The following is a 7,050-nucleotide window of genomic DNA, read 5'->3' as shown; positions in this document are numbered from 1 at the left end:
TTCACTGGAAGCTACATTCCAGTTGAAGTAGCAAAGGACCACCATAGGCCTGCAGGCTATAATTAGACAACCATAAAACTAGGAGGTAAAGGGTGGCAGACTACATTAGCAGTAAAATGCTAACTTGCAAGTAATAAGTCTCGAATCTTTCATGTCTACTCGAGTGTCACTTATACTTGAACAAGGAAAATGTTATGTTAAAGAACAAATTTACATTTAGGATCCCTAAAGCTTAAGGACTGGTGAAGGTTAGTGTGGCAATGAGAAAACAAATGAATACAAATCTGCACACTTCACAATTTTCCCTCAGTGCTCTCTTCCCTCTCCCTTTCTTTTCCATCCACCCGTTTTTCATCCCCCTCTAGGGTCTGAGAAACATCACAGAATTTAAACACAGGAAACCAATATAAAAACCCTCTCATGCAAAGAAACAGTGCGGCTGACTTTACATTGTTTCTATTCATGGCTCGCTAGTTTTACATTTTCTGATCAGTGACTGCCACTGAGACCAGGAAACCAGTTTCTTCAAGAGCATCAGTGGACTGTCTGAAGGCCTTGCATTATTGATTTTCTGCTCGTAGATTCCAGTTGCTCTGTCAATCATGGGCCAGAAATACAAGATGGCAGTCAATAAGCAAAAGGACTGAGCTCCCATGAAGACAGCAAAATAATTCAAAAGATCTGATTGAAGCAGAAAATGCCAAAATCCACAAGAGAAAAGAAATCAGATAAGCCTTTCTGGAAACGAAAGTCTATAGTACCCCCAAAGGCACATTGTTTTCGAAGGGGAAAATATTCTTGCCAAGTGAGTCTGAATCTGTCCACCAAATGAATGCATTAATGCAAACATGTGTTAGGCAACATTATAGGTGGGGATGTCATAATGAGGAATATTATTCTGCTGCCATTGGATAGAAATGTATAGGGCAAACATGAAGTTGTAAGAACATGTGCTGAGGACTGTAGTAGAGGTAAATACAAGTGGATTTGTGACTACAGAGGAAGGAGATGCGACAGCCTGGGCAAGTCAGGAAAGATCCCAGGGGTGACAGTTGAATTGCATCTTGAAGAACGCTTAGGAGTTCTACAAACAAAGGGGGAGCAGAACACTGCAGGTTGAGGACTTAGCATGCGGCCATCACCCTACACTTGCTTACGTTTATTCATACAGATTAAATGAACATATGAATTATTGAAAGAGGCATTCTTTAGACTAGAGCTATGAACTGAACACTCTTATGTTGGTTTTCAACTGTTTAATGATTTTTTTCCCCTCGTCCTCTATGAGCTGTAATCCCACAGTGTCTATCTCATGCTTTGTGCAAAGAAGCTGCTCAATAAATATTTGTTAATGGATTGATCAGGAAGAGAAAGGCTAAGCATGAACTGAAGGAAGGCAGCAAACTATCTTTAAGGCGTTATTAAATGTCTTTAGGATCCTTTAATGTGACTAAAAATATTAAAATTACTAAATGATGAAAAGACAAATATGAAAATTCAAGAGTAAAGTATCTGCTACAAATCCAATGTTTGGATAATGGGGTTTTCTGCTTGATGGGATTTTCTGGTTAAAGAAAAGCTATCCTAAATCTTTTAAAGTTGTATTTGTTCAAGTTACTACCATACCTGCTAGATAGGGGGCTAAGGGTTCTTCCCATCGTTTCCTGAATAATCAGACTCTACTGCTCCCACCCGTCAATCTCACTCATTGGACTCCAGCCACAGTGGCTCTTGCAGAAGATGCCAAGTGTCTTCTCACTTCAGGATCTTCTTAATACGTTATTCTTTCCACCTGAAACATTTCTTCTCCTACAAGGTATGAGGGGTTTACATGCCCCAGCGAGGGCTTAGGCTCAATCTCACTGAGTTCAGCCTGTAGCACTAACTTCTAGGAGGTTGCCACTAACCTTTACAGCTGCCTAGATTGCACAGAAGCAAATGACTTGCAGGAGCTCACCTCAAATCCTCTGCAAACCTCCTCTCTGCAGTCTAGCCATGAATCTTTGCACCTGCCACTGGAGAACACCACTTTCTCTTCTTTCTCTTCTTCTCTGCCTTCCATTTATTGTCTAACTCTAAACTGGGTCCCCCCAAAGGAAGAGGATTCTGGGAAATGTAGTTCCTCATTCTGCTAAGCAGTGAAATTGCAATAGAAGAGGCGGTGGCTAGGTTGAATTGACTACAGATAATCCAACACCCTGGCCAACTTCTACCCATCCTTCATTTTCCCAGACTATTTCCTGACCCCTAGACAAGATTATGCTCCTCTGTCATAGTATTTTTCTTATTGACACTTAACACAATTGCAATATAATGGTTATAGGTGTAACTATGGATTAAATGTTCTTCTTATCCACTAAAAGCACTCGTTCTTTGTGTTTACCTAATATCCTCTCACCCTCTGCCGCCTACTAGGCTCTCCATACACATATACTGAAGGCACGAATGAAGTACCTCACATTTCAATGATTTATACTCCTGCAGTGCCTGAAAGTCATCCTTTCTGAATGTTGTACACAGGTGATGTTTTGATATTAAAGGCAACAAGGGGAAGGGACTGGCTTAAATCAATGATTGAAGGATAAACGTGGGAACTGTTTTAAAGGTTAATAGTAGGGGGGACAATTTGGCATTCTCTATCATAAGTTTTTAAAATATGTCTATCCTTTGACCTAGAAATTCTAAGAATGTATTCTAATGACATTTTAGGCTGTGAAAGAGATTGATGTATAAAGATTATTCATTCCATTATTCATTGCAGCCTCTGGAAAGCGTTGTCCTTACTCTGTGTTTATACTTCAACACCTCCCACTTGCTTCTTAAACCACTATTGTATGGCTTCGGTCCCCATAAACCCACTGGAAAAGTCTGTCTAATGCCAGTAATGACCCTCTTCTCATCAAGAAACCCAATGGATATTTATAGTTTGTATCTTACTTGACTTCTCAGAATACTTGGCCTGTGGATAGTTTTCTCCCTTTTAAACATCCTCTCCCTCTGGCTTCTAGTACTTGACTACTCTTCCGCCTTCCTGGCCACCCTTTCTCAATCTCAATCTCTGCTTTGTGTTTTTGCTCTGGGTTTTCATCCCCTTCTGCTCTCTCTGGGCAAATCCATTCTTTCCTGGTATTTCCATTACCTCTCACATGCAGAAAAATCTCAAGTCTATCGCTAGACTGAAAGGATTTAATACATGCAATTGGCTATTGGATATCTCAATTCGGCATGCGAAACTCAACTTACTTTACACTGAATATACCTGGGGCACCTGAGCGGCTCAGTCAGTTAAGCACCCAACTCTTGTTTTCGGCTCAGGTCATGATCTCATGGTTTGTGGGTCTGAGCCCCAAGTCAGTGCCCTGTTAGCGCAGGGCCTGCTTGGGATCTCTGTCTCTCTCCCTCTCTCTACCCCTTCCCCACTCTGTCTCTCTCTCTCTCTCTCAAAATAAATAAATAAACTTAAAAAAACCAAGCTGATTATGTCATCATTCCCAGCAAATGTGCTTCATTCAATTACTAAAGTAAGTGTGTGTGTGTGTGTTTGTGTGTGTGTGTGTGTGTGTGTGTGTGTCTGCATGTCTGTGCATACGCTGTGGAAATGGAGATGAAGGGTCTTTTTACTTACTTTCAGGTAGGCAAGTGAATGAACAGCAGGGCATAAGTAGTCCATGATTATTCTTTTTAATCTAGTTCTGTTTTCTTCACAGTTAGTAAATTCATTCCAGATTTGGTCAATATAGTACCATCAAGCTCTAATCTAGAGTGTTTTGGGTTTTAGACTCCTCCTCTTTTTGTGAATATTTTAAGACATTTTAGATAAGACGAAGAAAGCTTGGTACCTTTCAAACCAGAATCTATAAGCTTCACCTTTAATGGCTGCATAATTCCATCATATGGGAATATCAGTTTATTTAACCATTCTCCTATTGGTATATTCTAATAAAAAATGAGTTCAGAAGCATTCTAGTGAAGCAGCCCAGGTTAGTTAGGCTGCAGTGAGGGTAGGCTTCATTATATACTAATGTTCACATGAGTCTGAAGATATTTAGAGTTTGATTTGAAAAAGGAATTTCTAGCAGGAGTATATTCACCAGTGTTCCTTTAAAAGAGATCTGCTTCAATATTCTGAAATAATCTGTCAGAAATAAAATAGAACACCATCTTTACGAGCTTGGGGGATTATTGTGTGCTCTATGCAAGAAGGGCTTCATACTTTACATAATTATGGGAATGTTTGGCTCTGCCTTGGTTGAAGATTACAGAAGGATACTTTTCAAGATATTTTTGCCTTATCGACATTTCATAAGTCAATTCAAATATGAATAAATCTCTGGAAGCTTGAAGAGAGAAGGAAGATGGCAGCTTACTTTCCAGAGGAATATGACTTTAGTTTGATTCATCTGAATAATAAGTGAAATTTTAGGGTGATTTTTAGTATGGTCAAATAGCTGTACATCTAGCTATTCCATGGCTTGCCTTTATGTCGACTGAGAAAACACCAACATATATGCATAAGGTTTAAAGTGACACCAAGCTCTTGCTTGCCCCCACTATCTCTCCTTAATGCCCACATTTGCCTCTCAGCAAACTTTTTCTGGCTTCTTATAGTAACTTAATCAAGTAGTGTGTAAATAATAAAAGTTTATTCTGTCACCCAGGCTAAGTATTTGCTATAAAGTACATAAAGGTACAAAATATCGACATTCTTCAAGGAGAAAATAATGTTACTGAGAATGCATGAAAGAGGTGGAATATAACTTAAATACATTGGCAATCCTAAGCTGACGATGGGAAGACTGAAAGACTTGGCAGAATAAATGCTGCAATAGTGGCTGCGTGAACTGAATGATTCAAGATGTTCTGTTGTTATACCACAGGGTGTGACTGGAAAAGGAGTGGGAGTTGGAGCAAGTTATCTTGGAAATTTAAGTCAGAACTGACCTGAGAGCAGAATGGCTCGTGTTGAAAGAGGATGAGTTTCCTATTACTAAAGTCATTAAGTCGATGCTGGATAGGCACTGATTGATGCTATTATGGAAGGGGTTCAGGAGTGAGTAGGAAGCTGGACAGGGGGAACTTTAAGATCCATTGTGACTCTGAGAGTCTATGCACTGCTTACAAAGCAGACATCATGGGACTTCCTAGCAATTAGGTAGTATATTTTACAGTTAATGCAGAACTAAGACATTGTTTTAATAGACTTGAGTGAAGCATTTCTGTTACTCTAGAAGTAACAGGTTGTGAAACTGTCATTACATGCATTTTTTTTTCTGGGATATTATCCCCTGGCTTTACCAGATTTTCAAAGTTTCTACAATCCCAAACACATTCTGACCACAGCAAGAGAAGGTTCAGCTTATAAGCATTTACGCCCACCCCTCATTTTGTTTCAGCGAGTGGAACTTCAGGTCTGCTAGTGGGAAAGAAGAACAGAAAGGAAGTTGTGAGACCTGGCAGTGTTAGGGAGTGGAGGTGGTGGTGGTGGAGACCTGGAGGGGGTATGACTTTTTTTTTTTTTTTTTGCATTGGCTCAAAACTGAAATCATCTTCCTTCCTCAGGGCAGCTCCCTTTCCATTTCCACAAATTGTACCACTGCATAATTTGTACGGTGTAATGTCAGGGTTCTCCAAAGAAACAGAATAAAAGAAGATATGCATATTTATGTTTATATATGTGCATACACATATGTGTACACATGTATATATATGTACATGTACATATATACACATATATATTATAAGTGTTTATGTATGTATATATATCCTTGAAATACATCTCTTACATATAGCAAGTATCTCTTACATAATTGGTTCATGTGATTTTGGGAATTGGCAAGCACAAAATGTGTAGGTCAAGCTGGCAGGTTGGAAACTTGGAAGGCATTGATGCTGTAGTCTTGAGGCAGAATTTCTTCTCCTCCGGGAAACCTCAGTTTTTGTCGTGCTCTTCAACTGCTCAGATGAGGCCCACACATTTCATTGAGGCTAACCTCCTTAATTTAAAGTCAACTGATTGTAGACGTTAAACACACTTACAAAATACTGTCATAGCAACACTGAGATTAGTGTTTGATGAAATAACTCGGGTGCTGCAGCCAAGCTAAGCTGACACATAAAGTTAAGCATCACAACCACTATGCTACTATCTTCAAGGCCAAAAAATTTAAAGTGATCATTCTTTGTCATGAAATTTCATTGTGCTTTTATCTTAGGAAGGAACACGAGAAAAATTAGTTTTAAGTGGAGGTGGAATGCGGTGAATGGAATACCAAGAAAACACACAGAGCCTCCTTCACAGTTGTGTCTAGTGTTGGCTTTGGTAAATGGAGTTAGCAGTTGCTAAGCTATTTGCGCCTCTTTCCAAGAAGTAGCAATAGATGTGCTCTTATTCATTTTATTTTGTCTTTGTGGGATGGACGGCTTAGATTACGGATACAATTTCTGGTTGAGTGATGTAATCCCACTCTAACCCACTACGCTGTCCGGAGAAATAGCAGATATTAACAAAAACCCGTTAATTCTGCGCCTGTAATATATCACACGAACATCACAATAATAGCTGCAGCAGTCGGTTGTCGCTGCATATCAAACAATTGCAAAACCACTTATTTTCACTGGTGTGTGTCTGAACCTGCCTGAGTTTGGCTGTAGGTTCTGGGTTCACTTCACATGTAGTCTGTTACTACTGGGCCATCTGAGACACATCCATTTCACAGTTCCAGCAGAATAGCAATGCAGGAAGGTGGAAACGGGGATGCCTCTGAATGCCTGGGCTTGGAGCCTACATACTGTCACCCCCACCCACATTTTATTGACAAAAAAAAGTCACACCACTGGGCTGAGGAAGTGCATTCTGTCTCTAGTGGGAAAAACTGCAAAGTTACAGGGTGAAGATCATGGATCCAGGGAGAGGTGAAAAGTTGGGCCATTAATTTCATCTATTAAATTTGTGATAGGGTCTTCGTTTTCTATGGTTTCTTTGACAAATTACCACAAACAGTGGCTTAAAACAACAGAAGTATGTTCTGTCACAACTCTTCAGGCCAGAAG

The sequence above is a fragment of the Herpailurus yagouaroundi genome, unplaced genomic scaffold, assembly GCF_014898765.1.
Source record: "Herpailurus yagouaroundi ecotype Mexico unplaced genomic scaffold, PumYag 77, whole genome shotgun sequence".
Classification (NCBI taxonomy): domain Eukaryota; kingdom Metazoa; phylum Chordata; class Mammalia; order Carnivora; family Felidae; genus Herpailurus; species Herpailurus yagouaroundi.
The sequence above is the reverse complement of the archived record's forward strand: the minus strand, read 5'-3'. Positions refer to the sequence as shown.